This window comes from Phyllostomus hastatus, unplaced genomic scaffold, assembly GCF_019186645.2.
Source record: "Phyllostomus hastatus isolate PE091 unplaced genomic scaffold, TTU_PhHast_1.1 phas_scaffold_46, whole genome shotgun sequence".
NCBI classification, from domain to species: Eukaryota; Metazoa; Chordata; class Mammalia; order Chiroptera; family Phyllostomidae; genus Phyllostomus; species Phyllostomus hastatus.
In genome coordinates, this window is record NW_025334032.1 from 12,525,289 (window position 1) to 12,541,240 (window position 15,952).

The following is a 15,952-nucleotide window of genomic DNA, read 5'->3' on the forward strand; positions in this document are numbered from 1 at the left end:
TTTACCCATAATAAATAGATGTATTTGTCCATATAAGAAGCATACTTTAATGTTCATGGTGGTTTTATTTTTAATAGTCAAAAACTGGGACCAATCCAAATTTCTTTCAATTAGTGAACTGATAAACAAGTTGTGGTATATCCATAGTAGTGCTTTACCACACAGCAATAAATATATTCAATATAGATGAATTTTAAAAACATCATACTAAGTAAAAGAAGCTAGTCACAAAAGACCATATATTGTATAATTCCATTTATTTAAAATATCCAGAATAAATAAATCCATAGACATTTTTGTTTTATCCCAGATATTAGCTGGGATAGGGGAATGGAGAATGATTGCTAATAGGTATGAAGTTTCTTTCTGGGGTGATAAAAATGGTCTAAAATTAGATTGCAGTGATGATTGCACACACTTGTAAATGTACTGAGAACTACTGAATTTTATACTTTCAATGGTATGAATTGTAATCTCAGTAAACTTATTAAAATGCTGCTTTAATGAATTTTCATTAAAATGTACAAACTCTATCTGGAAGCTTTGTTTATATTATTTTTATTTGTAATTTTGATAGTCACCCATTGAGCAAAATGGATATTACAGTCCCTATTTGACAGACACAAAGAAATAATGCATTACTATTTCCATATCTATCAGCAAGCAAGTCTGCATAAAACCATTTGATAGCCTAAACTGATATACTTCAACCTACGTAGGATCATAGATAACTGTATCCGTACTCAAATGTACAGTTTCACTTATGGTTCCATTACGGTCCAATGCCACACATTCTTGAAATACACTTTTTCGCAAATTGGACCCTACCAGCTGATGGGCTCAGAAATTCTTCTCATACTGACTCCTGCTGACAGATGTCCAATAATCAAATATTGAATGCTGCTTGGAGTGTATAGGAGGTCATCCTTAGGTTCATGTGAGTATATTTGAATTGGTCAAATAATGAAGTAAACTTAATATCAAGTGCCCTATTAATTAAGTGTTCATTTCAGTTTCCTAGACTATGTTATGGAACTGAAAAATCTGAACCTTAAATCTAGGTAGGTGGTCTAAAGACAAAAACAGCTGGGCAAAGAAAATGACAGGACCAGCCCCTGCGCACCCCCTCCAAAAAAACAACAAAGTCTAAGATAGATAAGTCTGTGAAGGCAAAAGTTGCAGAATTAGGTCAATAAAATGTCAGCATTTCAGTACAGAAAAACTACAAATTAGGAGCTTAGAAATAACTTAACTTGATTAAATTAGGAGACTACAGGATAAGAAGACCACACACAGCAAGTAAAAAATAAACGCAGATCTAATTATTGTTCTTTCAAATTATTTAGAGAATCATTATAATTGGAAACAAAAATTCCATGCTGACAGAGGTGACAGGATTCTTCAGGATCTGCCACCCTAATGCAAAACCACAGAATTAAATAGGCTTCTGTTTATCATCACACTCAAAGACTATTATGGAGGCAAAAACTCAGGACTTAAGAGAATTGAAAAACAAAGTAAGAAAAAGGAATAAAATGAACCTGAATTGAACAAAGAATAAAAAGCAGAGTATTTGCCCCCAAACCATGAAAATGTTAGCCATCCATAAATGGTGTTGTTGCTATTTTTTTCAAATATTTCATTATTAATTTAGGCACCTAGTAAAAAACCTGTGACATTTTTCCTTTGTAAAGTATGTGTAGGGGGAGGGGGCCTGAATATTTTTAAATACCTGGATTATGTCTATTTCCGAATCAGCTTCCTTTACTTTCTTTACACAAATATTAGAATCAAGAAATATATTTATGTATAGGAAAGAAGAAAGGAAAAGTTTAGAATTTCCTCCCTGGATATAAACAAAAAGAAAATCCTTCTCCCTGGCTTACAGAGCCAAGGGGAACAATAAATGGATTGTCAGATATGAAAAAAAATAACTAATGTTCCTGAACTTGAGAAAACGTGCCAGAGTAGACTCCCATGAATTCATTGTTGTCTAAACATGGACCTTGACCAAAGGCTTGCTTTGTCACTGGATACAACTAACAGTTTCAGGGGGAAAAATATCTTACTTAAAAACTTATAATCAAGGTGCCACAAAGCTCAGGCCTAACATGTTTTTAAAATACTTTAATTAAGTCATTTCCCAAACACTCTTCCTACTCTAAGAGGTGTCACTTATTCAGGTTCTATACATGATATGCAGTTGAAGACAATTGATCAACAGTATGTAAGTATTTCTTACAAACAAAAGATTTGTCTAGACCACACTGTCTGTGGTCTAGCCACATGGTGACATTTGGGTTGGGTTGCTGACCCACCCTTCTATCCACTGCATCCACTTTTGATTTCCCTTGTTTTTACACAGGTCCTTTCCAGCCTCCTCTTTGGGAAGAACCATCCATCTCTCCCCTCTCCATCTTTGGCCCCATTTCTCACATTACTCCATATTGTTCCAGAACAAGGTCTGCAGTAGCTGGACATGTGGTAAAGACAGAAGACTTCCTTCTTCCTACTCTTTCATCTGTCCCCACACCTCATCATTACCATTTTAACAACTTAGCACAATTCCCTTAAGAAATATAGCATCAAGAATTAGGGAAGGGTCTGAGCTTTTACCCTGTTTCTCTAGCCCTAATCTGTGGCAGTTTCATGGATACCAGTAAAAAACACAGAATTCCTGGGTCTATTATTTACAGCAATCACTATAGCCAGAAAATTGATATTTGTGCTGGTTTCCCAACCCCAATTCCCACAGGAAGTATGAAGAGGGCTGGGTGACACTTGTCTAGAGTGCGGAGATTGTTAGTAGGAGAGGAGCTCTGAGCTCAGGGAACCTGAATCTTTTATAACACATACTAAGTATGCTAGGGGGAAACATTTTTATCACACTGGGCAGTAGGCATGCCTGCCTTTTGCTCCAGCTCTGTTTTCCAAGACTGTTCTCTGTATGAACACCCTTGGAAAGATAGTCTAGAACAATGGGCAATCAATGTCTCTCCCCCAAAATTATGCAGACCAACAAGAAACCTATGGAGAATTGTTTCCCAACACATCAGTACACTGTTATCACTCACAAGGAGAGAAAGAACTGCTTAGAAAGGAATACTTTTGTCACATATGAATGCTTTTTGGGATTCTGAGAACAAATAGAGAACAAAACCGAAATATAACCTTTAGAAATTTCACAGGAACCATGCTTGATCGGAGCTGTTTCTAATGATGTTATTCCAGAATATTTTCTTTTCAGATGATGATGGAGAAACTAAAAAAAAATGATGCCAGGTACCACAACAATAACAGAACTTTTCTGTTCTCTGGGGATTTGTTTTTTACCTTTTTTTTTAAATGGAGTATGCTGGATGTCTCTGTAATTTTCTTCACATGACTGTAGAACCTGGAAACGCTGTTGCTGCTATTGATGAATAACATACCACTATTGGTCTTTTTATATAAACAAATATATATACATATATATAATATGAATTTTTGGAAACTTTAGCTGTGCTGTCAACTTTGGAAAAAATATCTCAGTTGTACCATGTTGAGTTGGCATTGTACATAAATTAACAGCCATATTGGTCTAGAAATATTTGACATAATTTTTTTCCATTTGTACAGGGGTAATGCACTGTATTAAATATGTAAGGTCTTAATCTACATGGGTTTGATTACAGAAACTAATAAAGTATTCTCTAAATAGTGAGAAAAAAAGAAATTTCACAGGAACCATATGTTGGCATTGAGAACAGAAATGGAAGAGGATTCACTCTAAATAGTATCCTATCTTGGCATGAATCTGCACAGTAAGTCAACATCAGTAGCTGTACTTATTATTTATCAAAAATAAAACATGTGCCATGGCAGGTTGTCTCAGTACATTGAGTGCCAGTCTGTCAACCAAAGGGTCACTGGTCTGATTCACAGTCAGGGCACATGCCTGGGTTGTGGGCCAGGTCCCCAGTAGGTAGGGGGCAGGCAAAAGGCAACCACACATTGATGTTTCTCTCTTCTCTCTCTGTTATCCTCTCTAAAAATAAATAAAAAAAATATTTTTAAAAAATAAATAAAGCATTGACCTTGGCATTACTGGAAGGGAAAGAGACAAAGAGAAAAAAGAGAGAAAGAGAGAGAAAGGGGAAGGAAAGGAAAAAAAAGAAAGTCATTAAAAAGTTGGCTGAGAAAACCAGTAAGTTAACTGTTCGGCTTTGTTTTGTTTTGTTTTTGAGGGTCTGCAAATGCACAAATTAAGACTTTCTCCCCCCACTTCTTTGTCCTAAGTTCTCTAGTGAGCCTCACCTACCCCCACATCTCCATCATGCTGAAGCCCCTGCTTTGAAACTAGCACAAGTGATTTCTGGGATTGTAGCCACCCAGTCTATCACTACTCAGAGAAAGTGAGAGGAGGAGGAGCCCCTAAATCCATTATCACAGATGCATCTGAACAGGTGTTCTGGGGACTTCACATTGGAACTCCAGATCATCTTCCCTTGGAAGCCTGTTTCAGCTGGTGATACTATCTGATGTTGATATTAAGTCAATGTTATTAACTCAGGAACACCCCAAGATCTTCACAATCAAAGGATGCATACAAGCACAACCACCATACATGTAACTCCTAGAGGAAATTATCTAAAGGACTTCCTTGAAAAGTTTTAGAATGTTGCTATTTTGGGGTTAGAAATTGTATGTATATGTATGTGAAAGTATTTACATGATTAACTAATTTGATAGCTCCTGGCAAAGATTTTTACTTTGAATGAATGTATTCAATCATCATACAAACATCTTCACTCTGAGGGGAAAAAAAAGCAGATAAATGTAATGTAACATAACCCAACTACATGGAAGAAAAATAGGTATGATATTTTTAATGTTCAATTACTAATTAATATTCAGTGACTTCAGTGGAAAATGTTGTAAAAAAAAAGACAGGAAATAATTTGATTTTCTTCCCTGTGGCATGAACCCTGAAAAACTTCTTAAAGTACCATGACTGTACTACATCTGACTGCAAACATCATCTGGGTAACAAGAGCTATCGGGTAGATGCATGTGGTGCTGGGGGGTGAATAAGAATCACAGGAATTTTCTACTTTTTCTAGCAAATAAGCAGCAGTTGAAATGGCATATAAACTTATAAGCACTTTATATAATGGAGATCAGAAGTTGCAAAGAAATACAATCCCAACTGATTTAGGTCTAGATCCACCTATGAGAAAGCAGAAGTGAGGCCAGTCAGTGCATAGATATCATAAATCAAGTAATTTATTGGTATAACTCTGCTATCTTGTTCTATTCAACTGTGGTGGCTTATATATAAGTAAGCCTAAAAGCTTCCTAATAGCATCTCTTTTCCTCCACTGCTATGGCTAGTTGTTTTATTTTCAGGTTGTGACTAAATTAGAAACTTATTACCTGGAGGGAATTCTGAGTGAACATAAGCTATTGTTCTCTGACTTGTGTTGGATTGTGCCTGAGGTCAAAAACATTTTGGACCTTATTCCTTAGAACACAGGTGGCAAACACAAGGTCTGCAAGCTGAATACGGCCCTCTGCCTTGTTTCTTTTCTACCTGGCAGTGCCCGAGCTCCTTGCCCCTAGTTAAGGAGTAGTTACATTTACACAGTCCTAAAATTACATTTGGCCCTTTGACAGCAACTGCAAGGCTGATGTGGCCTCTGGTGAAAATGAGTTTGACACCCCTGCCTTAGAAGAAAGGTCCTACTTACTTACCCATGAATAAGTCTTTGCAAATAATTACCTCTGCAAAGGAAATGAGAAAGTCTATCTAGTCCAGGAATCAGATGCAAATTGTTATAAGCCAAAGACAGAGAAAAAAAGTATTGCTTATTTTAAGGACTAATAAAAGCAACAGTTATAAAATATGGTAATCTTGATTGAACATATTTAAATTGTTTGTTGTAGGACATTGCTGGCAAATACCAATAAATCTATGTTCTTATGGTAACCCCACATACAATATGATTCATTGCTTTATTCCTTTTTCTGTTTTAGAACTGGTTGATGTCGCAATAGTTTGTCTTTTTGGTCCTAAGGAATTTTGAAATAATACACTGTATTTCATATATAAAACAAACTAGAGAACATATTTGACATAACCACAATTTAAATATTTCATGAAGAGAAATCATAGGGCTGAGTATTTTTGTAAATATGCCATTAGATCCAGATATTTTTGTTTGATTCTAAAGAAACTTGGTTGAATCAGGAAATCTAGCTATTAATAGAGCGAGCTTGAGTTCTAATACAGAAGGTGTGCCACAGAGAAAATATAGAATGTACAAACTAGTTTATCAATAAATTACCCCCTTATAAGAAAAATCCCTTTTTCTTTAATAAATTTACACATAACTCTAATGCCCCCACCCATCTGAACTCACTGGAAGGAAACTTAATTCTAGTTTTTTTTTTCAGGATCAAGTCTCTCTTGCTAATTTGCTTAGACCCTAGATAATCTATGTATGATCAAAGATCTGGAGACCAGTTTTGAAAAGGGTTATCTATCCACTGTTGTTATCACTTAGTCACAAATGGTCTTACTCTGAATGGCCATTTAGATCTCACAGCTCTGCTACCTCCAAGCCATGGCTGAGACACTGGAAGTACTTGAAAAGCCTGGAAGGCTGTCCAAAGGTTGGCATGTTTGATTCATTAATCCCTCACCCTACATGGGAATCCTGCTGCCCCAACACCATACTAGGAGACCCCAACCTTTTTAAGATTTTATTTCCTTGTTTTAGAGACTGAGGAAGGGATAGAGGAAAGGAGGGAGATAAGTATCAATATGAGAGAGAACCCACAACCTACAACCCACAACACGCAACCCACAACACACAACCCAGGCAAGTGCCCTGACTAGGAATCAAACCAGTGACCTTTTGTTTTGCAGGACACCACCCAACCAACTGAGTCACACACATCAGAGAGAGACCCCCTCACCTAGTATGAAGGGGAGCATCATTTCTCTACTGATCCTCAAAAGTATTTATTCCTAAAATTTTCACTTTAATAAATATAAGTGGTCACAAAAAAATAGGAAGAATTGTCTTATTTAAGTAGTGTTTGCTTTGAGGTCTATGAAAATCTGAGTCAAGTACAAAACCTGAGTCTTTAAAAGGAACCTAAAATGAACCTGAGCTTGAGGGAAATGGGAAAAGAGGGTTTGTAGAAAGTGTGTCACAGTGAGAAAATACAGGATAAATAGAAAAAAATCAGTTTATCAATAAATTACATTATTATTGTAATGTACATTAGATCCTATTTTGCTCCTGATTGTATGATCTTGAATAAAGCATTGAGTCTACTCTTCTATTTTTATACTTGTAATAAATGAGAATCAAAATTTCTGCCCCTCCTTTGGATATAATCTTTTTTGCTTGTTGGTCTTATTTACTCTGGCTTTTTTGCTCAAACGTTATTAGTCAAATCTACATGACTTTCCATCATTAAATAAGAAGTCAAATACTGTATGTTGGAGATAGGGAAGGGCTGCTGGCTTTATATTATCATTATGGTTCTAATTATTAATTTAATCATTGAATGCTTCCTGTACACTAGACTGTGCTGCCTCTGTTCATGTCTTCATCAGGACAGCTATGGTCCCTGTCCTCAGGACATTTACAATTCTCTGCTTTGCCCATTCTAATCCAACCCAAAAACATCCAGGAAAAAGCAAGGGAGAGGAAATGGGAATGATTCTATGACTCTGTTTATAGAGAGATAATATAATATCATAATATTAACAACAAAAATGAGAAAGGAAATTTTAGCAAGTTACAAATATTTGAAAATATGGTTAAATTGTGTCATGTTATAGCACTCTATAATTGAAAGAGTATTTATTTTTTAAAGGAAATGTGTATCTTTAAGAGTAGAAAAAATTTAAAAACAACTCAAAATAAATACATATATTAAAAATATTAAGATGTTCTCGTCACAAGAAAAAAATCATAACTACATGTGATGACAGATGTTAACTAGATTTATTGTGGTGATCATTTTGCAATATATACAAATATAAAATCATTATGTTGTACATCTGAAACTAATATGTTACATGCCAATTATACCTCGATAAAGAAAGAAAAGAAAAATTAAGGTGAAAGTTGAAAATAACGTGAAGCTTGATGTTTATGACAACAAGCATAAAGTTGACATTCTCACAACTTAAGAAATCTGCCCATAATCTTCTAAGAAGTAAAATACAGGGCAGATTCTAAATACAGGGTGTGGGAAGAGACTCAAAAACACTTAATCAAAAATGGTTAGTGGCAAGAGACTTCTGAAAACAATTAAGAGAGGAAATTGAGAGATCAAAGATTGAAGGGAAAAGTGTGATAATGGTATAAATGTAAAGGTGGTCTTACATATGGAGAAAGGGTGAGATGTCAACATGGGGTAGGAAGGAACAGAAAGATTAAAAGTCAGACAATTACTGCCCTGGGAGTTCAAGTTCCACAGCCCAGCTGCAATAGCAAACATCAGAAATAGATAAAACCAAAGAACCAGCAATACTTTTAATTCAAGTTAGTGAAGGAATGGAATTAATAAGACAATTATCCCTACAGATGAGAAGCAGAAGAAAATTAGAGCTTAAGAAAAAAGAAAGCTCATAAATTAAAACTTAATAAAATAAATTCTTTGTTACTTTAAATATACGTAGTTTTGTCTAGAATGTAAGTTTCTATATGTGTTTTTTACTCATAATTCAAAATATAGAATTCAAATTTCTATATTGTATTCATAAAATAAAAACATAATCTTTAAACAGATTAAAACAAGGTTAAATGAAATAATGTGTATTCTGTATTACTGTTGTTCAATTTTTAATTTTATATTAAATACCTTCAAAATCTTCTAAAAATTTTGCTTGTAATGGATAACACATAGAAAAAGCACTTGGTGGCCCTGGCTGGTGTAACTCAATGGATTGAGCGAGGGCTGCGAACCAAAGTGTCAGAGGTTTGATTCCCAGTCAGGGCACATGCTTGGGATGCAGGCCACGGCCCCCAGCAACCGCACATTGATGTTTCTCTCTCTCTCTTTCTCCTTCCCTTCCCTCTCTAAAAGTAAATAAAATCTAAAAAAATAAATAAAAATAAAAATAGCATATTAAAGAAAAAGAAAAAGCACTGGGCATTGCCAAGAAAAATGAGATATAAAAAATTAGGATATTTTTATTTTATAAATTTATTGTGTAATTAACTGCAAATAAACATAAAATACCTCATAAAATGATTTTTCTTATAATTTTACAGTATTCTGGGGTAATATATTATTTTAAAGTTACTAAGTATAATACTCTAAAGTATTTGAAATATTTCAAAATAATTTATTACAACCTAACAATAAAGTCAAGCCACTAACATATATATTGATCCTATTTCCCTGTAACATGGTAGACTTTCTAACTCTATTCTGCTTTTTAGACAAAAATTTAAGAGATTTAAAATATGTTAAAGTCAAGAAACTGTCAGTTATTATGATTACTTACCATTGTTTATTATCAGTGAACCCTCACAACCCAATGTAGCAACCAAAATGGGACATGTTGCATCAAAAGAAATTCAGATTCCATGGAAGCATTGAGTCTCCTTGCAAAAAATAAGATTAGAATAGACTATAAAACATTTTCCACAAATACATGGGCAGTGATCACTCTTTTTAGAGCACATTATAAAAAATTAAGAAAAAAATAGGAAAATTCTAAAGGTTCTGATGGGTATTTATTTCAGGGTGAGTGTGGACAATCAATAGAGAAATGGTTCTTAGCTCTATTTACTATTCTTGCTTCTCATTCAAAAAAGAATTTTCAAAAATCTAAAACCTATTTTGAGTAACTCTTTGTTTACTATTTAAAATAACTCTTCCTTCAAGAATAAAGGAGAGCTTTGTGGAGATTCATGAGTGCTGAAAGAAGGCATCTAATGATAAATCAGTAAGGTAGTGACTACGGAACAGTGAGAGTGTAAAATTAAAGGAATTCTGAAACACTGCATCATTATGTTGAATATTTTGTAAGATTATTCAAACACATGCTAAAAAGGGGATGATAAATGTAGGGTCACATTTACATTTCTTGAGGTGTTATGTTACCGATTTGAAACTTTCGAACAAAACTATGTTCAGAATTGCAATGATTTTAAACTGGATCAGAGTTAAAATTGTACATATCTCTGAAAGTTTTAAATACATTTCAAATGATTTAAAAGATAGTTAGCTTCCCCTATAAAATGAGCCCAAGCATTAAATATGTACCTCCAACCTATGTATGGATCCAACTTCTTATTTAACCTTATGAACTCAAGTTACACACATACACATACACAACAAAAAAAATCTTGGTTACTCTTCCTCCTTTTATATGTTTAAACACAAAGTAGACATTTGTGGGACTGCTGATATCCATCCTAAGGCACATTCTGTAGATAACAGAAGACTTTGTTCACTGGATCTTTTCATTCAGAGCCTTTCATGAGCTGTGAATTCCTTCTAAAAGCACCTATCAGCATGAATAAACTGATAAAAGCAAATGTGTGAAATGCCTTTCACTTAACTAACAGGCATGACTCCAAATTCTAGAACTCCCACTGCTTTCATCTGAAACCTTAACCCATGATGATAGTAAACATGATTTGATGGAAGGTCCTTCACTAATGTTACAAGATCATTGGCCCATTGTGAAGTGACAGCTAATGGAAAGCTCTGTCAGATATAATCCATTCCTGTACAGTCTCAGATTATCTCTTGTGACTGTGGTATTCCATTTGGTACAAAAAGTCAGATTAATAAATCCATTCGGCCTTCCCACAACATACATTCATTTGTGTGTTCATTTAGTAGCTGCCACCCCAGGGGATAAGGAGGTGACACATTATGCCCCATGCCTTCAAAGTCCAGTAAAGACATCATGCCTATAACCACATTAATAAAACTATACATTGGAAAAACTGATAGAACTGTGAGGAGATGTGAGCAAGTTCACAATAGCAGGAAATCTCAATTGTTGATAGGTCAAGAGGACAAAAATATTAGTAAAGACACAGAAAACTTGTAAAGAGTAGAAATCTCGATGGAATGAACTTCCCTAGAATCTTGCACAGACAGAATACTAATTTCTCTCAAGCACAGATGAAATTTTATTCAAATTGCCACATATTAATTCATAAAAAGTCTCAATTTCAAAGAATTTATATCACAAAGAAAAATAAGATAATAAATAACAGTAACCAAAAGGTAAATTAAAAATCTCTGTATACTTGGGAAATCTAAGACACTTCTAAGTAATTGATAAAAAGAAGAACATAATGGAAATAAAAATACTTGAAACCAGCAATAAAAATATATTTTAACACTTGTGGGGTTCAGCAAAAATAGAATTTCAAAGGTTATTATATCTTTAAATTTTTACAATAGAAATGATGGGATGCATACCTTGTTAGCAATAGCATAACAAAATCAACCCAAAAATTTTAAAGGAAATAATTCAGAAATTGATAAAATAGAAACAAATATGTAATATAAAGCATCAACAAAACCACAAACTGGCTTTCCAAGAATACTTACAAAACAGACAATCTTCGAGGAGAATGGTGAAATAAAGTGGGCATTAATACCCTTATGAATAAGGATCCCTATGACTTTGGTTAAGTTTAGTTTTAAGTCCTATCTCTAGATACTCCTCTCTCCCTCTCCCTCTCCCTCTCTCTTTCTCTCTCTCTCCCTGTCTATCTCTTTCCTTACTTTCCTTTCATAATCAGCAGCCCCCAAGACAGTAGCTCAGATCTGACTAATCTTCGCAGGGCCCGGACGCCTCTGGCAGGCTAAAAATAACATCTTGACTTAAATTATGTTTCAGTTCCTGGGCCCTAAGGTGGAGTTACCCCCTGGCTACTTACCCCTGAATCCAGATGGAGGGACACAGGAACAGACAGCAGAGCAGTCCTCAAGACCTGAAGAAATCATTCATTACCCTTAACTTACCTCCTACCAATTAGCTCCCAGAACCACCACAAACCCACTAACCCATGGTGTCTTGTAATTTTGCCCTATATAATCTGCAACCTACATGCCATCAAGGACTTTGGGCTTTTGAGTATTAGCTTCCTGTCATTTTGAGTGTTAGCTTCCTAAATGGTGCCATTCATAACAAAATAGTCAATATTTCTTCACTGCAATTCTCAGTGTTTAGTCTTTGGCTCTCTGCTAGTGCTGGTTGGATGAACTCCTTCTGTTAGCACATGCTGAGAATGAAAAGGGAGATAACAGCCACAGATAAAGACACTAAGTAGATAAGGGGATATGAAGAACAAGTCTATATCAAGGCATTGGAAAATTGACTAAATGGACATTATTAAAAATATGCATTTTTTAAAAACAGATTCAAGAGGAAATACCCTAAAGAGATCTAATTTAAAAAAAAAAACTTGTATAGATATTGTAGTTTAGAATCTTTCCACAAGAAATCATTAGGCCCAAATGCCCAAATGGATTTTTAAGGCTTTTCCATACTATTCCACTTCTATATAAGCTCTTTCAGAAAACAGAAAACAAGAAATACCCTCCATCTCCTACCCTGAGGCTTGTATAATGTTGACCCCAAAGTAGGCAAGATAGAGCATGACAAGAAAAGCTCAGAACAATCTCACTCAGGAATTTAGAAACAAATTTCCTAAATAATGCATTAGCAAACCAAACTAAGCCATAAAAAAAAAAGTTTAAATGACCAAGGTGAGTTTATACCAAGAAAGCAAAGGAGGGAGGTTTAAATGAGGAAAACTTATAATTTACCACATTAAAAGATCAAAGTGAAAAACCACATAAGCACATTGATAGATGCAGAAAATATATTTGATAAAATGGCATTCATCCTTAATATAAAAATCTTACAAGTAATTGAGATTCCTTAACCAGTTAAAGGTACCTATGCAAAATCTAGAGCAAATATAGTTCCTAATAATAAACATTTTGAGGCATTCCCTTTAAAACTGGCCTCCAATTAAGTTGATTTCTTTGTACATTAGAAGTTACCAGAAAAAATATGGAAGGCATAAAATAAACTGTGAGATGATTTGCAATACATATAACTATAAAATGTATTAATTTCTATAATATATAAGAGAATCTAAGATAGCACTTAAGAAAATTACCATCTTATATAAATCCTATAGCAATGGATATGAATACCCATCCATTTGAATGGCCCAAAACACATGTGAAAAAATTCTCTACCTTATTAGTAATAATTGTAATGTAAATTAAGACAAAATACTACTTTAAACCTGCTTAGATTGTAAAAATTATAAAATTTAACAATATTAATGAGAGCACATGAACCAATGGAAACACTAGGGCAATACTGGTAGAAGTAAAATTTAGTACAACCACTTTGGACTACAATTAGATATTAATATTTAATACTTATCCTATAAACCAGCAATTTGGGGGGAGAGGGGGAATGGGGCAGGGGTGAAGGAGGGGAAGTCTCACAATACAAGGGGGACCAAAAAAAACCTGGAATTACATTTTGGAGGGCGGGTCCCTTGTAGTACAGGCTTCCCACACTAGGTGAGTGTTCTAGCAACCCATCTGTATCAGTGCACCAGCTGGCATTTTTTGTGAGAGGCTGGGTTTGGCTCCAGTAAATTTTTTTTGAAGATTCTTTCAGTGTATTTGCCCATTTCATGGGTAATTTATGAGTGCACCTGCCCACACCACACTGAGTATGCAGTTTTTGATCAAAACATGGTATGACCCCTACTCTATAGGGGCCTGATCTTTGTAAGATATCTAACATATTTGCCCTCTATCCAGTCATCATTATGGCCCTCAGTTCATTGTGAGGACAAAAAACATTCCCCATATATTTCTCTAGAAGAGAGATCCTTCAGGATCTGCCCCAGTCCTGCCCCACTGAGACCACTGCTCTAAACAGATTTCCAGGGGAAGTTCCAACTTTGATCCCACGCTGCCTTTAGAAAGAAGCCAATTGTCCCTGTGACTGGAACATTGTTAGTGGACGTTCATCTCCATCTCTTCCGTATTTTCTGTTCTCCAAATGCACTGGTATGCTACTACCAGCTAATAAGGGGAGATTATTATTTAGAAATTTTGCAAGTTAATAGAAGCTATGCCAGTGGTTTTCACATCAGAGAGGCATTTTTAAAAATGTTTGTTAAATCGACCATGGTGGGAATATTTATACAACAGAAATTGGCAAATGCTATAATAGTTCAAAGCTTGTTTTGTTGGGGCAGGGGGAAGGACCAGTTGGTAAATACTTAACAGTACATCCCTGATTTTATGAAGGACCTTTGGCAACTTCCACTTATTGTCAATTTGCATACTCAAGTTCCCTTCATTGAAGCAGATACATTTATTCTCTTTTGACTAATAATGTTTAGTGATGTTATTCCCCAAAAATCCATGCTATTTTTTCAATACATTATGTTAGAAGGTATAAGACACCTACCTTACCTTCATGATTGAAAGGCTTACCCTTAACTTCAAGCTACCAAAATTGCCTGTTTCTCACTTCTTTTAAAGGCACTAATTAAAATCTACCTGTAGCAAAACAACAACAACAACAAAAAACCCACACACACGCTCAGCTCCACGCAAAAAAAAAAGTCTAGGATAATTTCTCCACCATGCTCAGCTCTGCAGCTTAGATTCAAGTCCCCTGTGGTTGTCAGGATGAGGTCACATGCTGATGTGGTGGCTCAGTGTGACAGTGGAACTTTGAACCCACAGAGCTAGCCTTACCAAGACTGTAAGTTTAACTCAGAAATATTAAGGAAACTCCACTTGGACCTTTGCCCAGAAATCAGCACACTAAAAATGGTGAGCCTAGTACACACCTGTCCCTTACATTGAACATTAGAATTGCCATGACGGAGGGTAGCAGGGAGGCCCCTCCTAGAGGTGAGGTAGGCATTAAAATGTGCAAGTAAGAGAAGGGGCAGGAGAGGGAGGACAGGTTGGCTACCACATGGGGACCATACCGTCCAAACTATCTGTGAAATTCTCTGTGAAGGTATTTTGGAGGACTTCCAGTAATAATCAAGAGTCACGTTTTTAGAAAATGAAGCTAGATGAAAGCTGTTAATTCAGCAGAAATTTGGATTCCTTCGCCTTCAACTTGGAGCACCCCTTACTGGGACTATTTTAATATCTAGCTCTGACTTGGTAAGTTACTATCAAACTAGTGCTCTCCTAACCTTAATGTATGTAATTGTTTCTTGGGGCATTTAATTTCAAAGTAGATTCTCAAGTCCTAACCCCAAGATTATCATACTTTGGGCTGGCTGGGATCTAAAAACTGCATTTGTAACAAACACCTCTCTAATGTGAATAGTTTCAAACATCCTGGGTAACTCTTTGCTTTTATTTCTGGGAGGAAAAATACTTCTATTCATAAAGAAATTTATCTTCATATGATCTAATCAGGTATGCGCATTAATTCCGACAAAAATAGAATTTATATAACTCCCACTTACTTTTCTCAAGTAATTCTAAAGAATCATCCTAAGGAATATACTTTTATATTGATTTTATTTTGATTAAATTAGATTTTAAGCATTTAAAATTTTGTAGAAAAAGACATGATACAAGGGGAATCATCAAGCAACAAAATGCTACAAATTACTTTCATTTGTAATCATTAAATCAACAGAAACATTATAGCTAATAAGGAATATAATAATGAGCTAAATTTTTCACTATTTTGAAGAGCATATTAGCTCAGATGAATAAAATGTGAAAAAGGTGATGTAAACATGTGTTGCTATTCTGTATTCCTTTCTCTGCACCAAAACCCACAAACCCGACCTTCAAATTCTGTCAACATGACAGTAACATAATCCAATGAAAGTGTCAAAAAATGATTTATTTTTAACCTAAAACTAAACAATAGTTTATTTATCTAGTAATT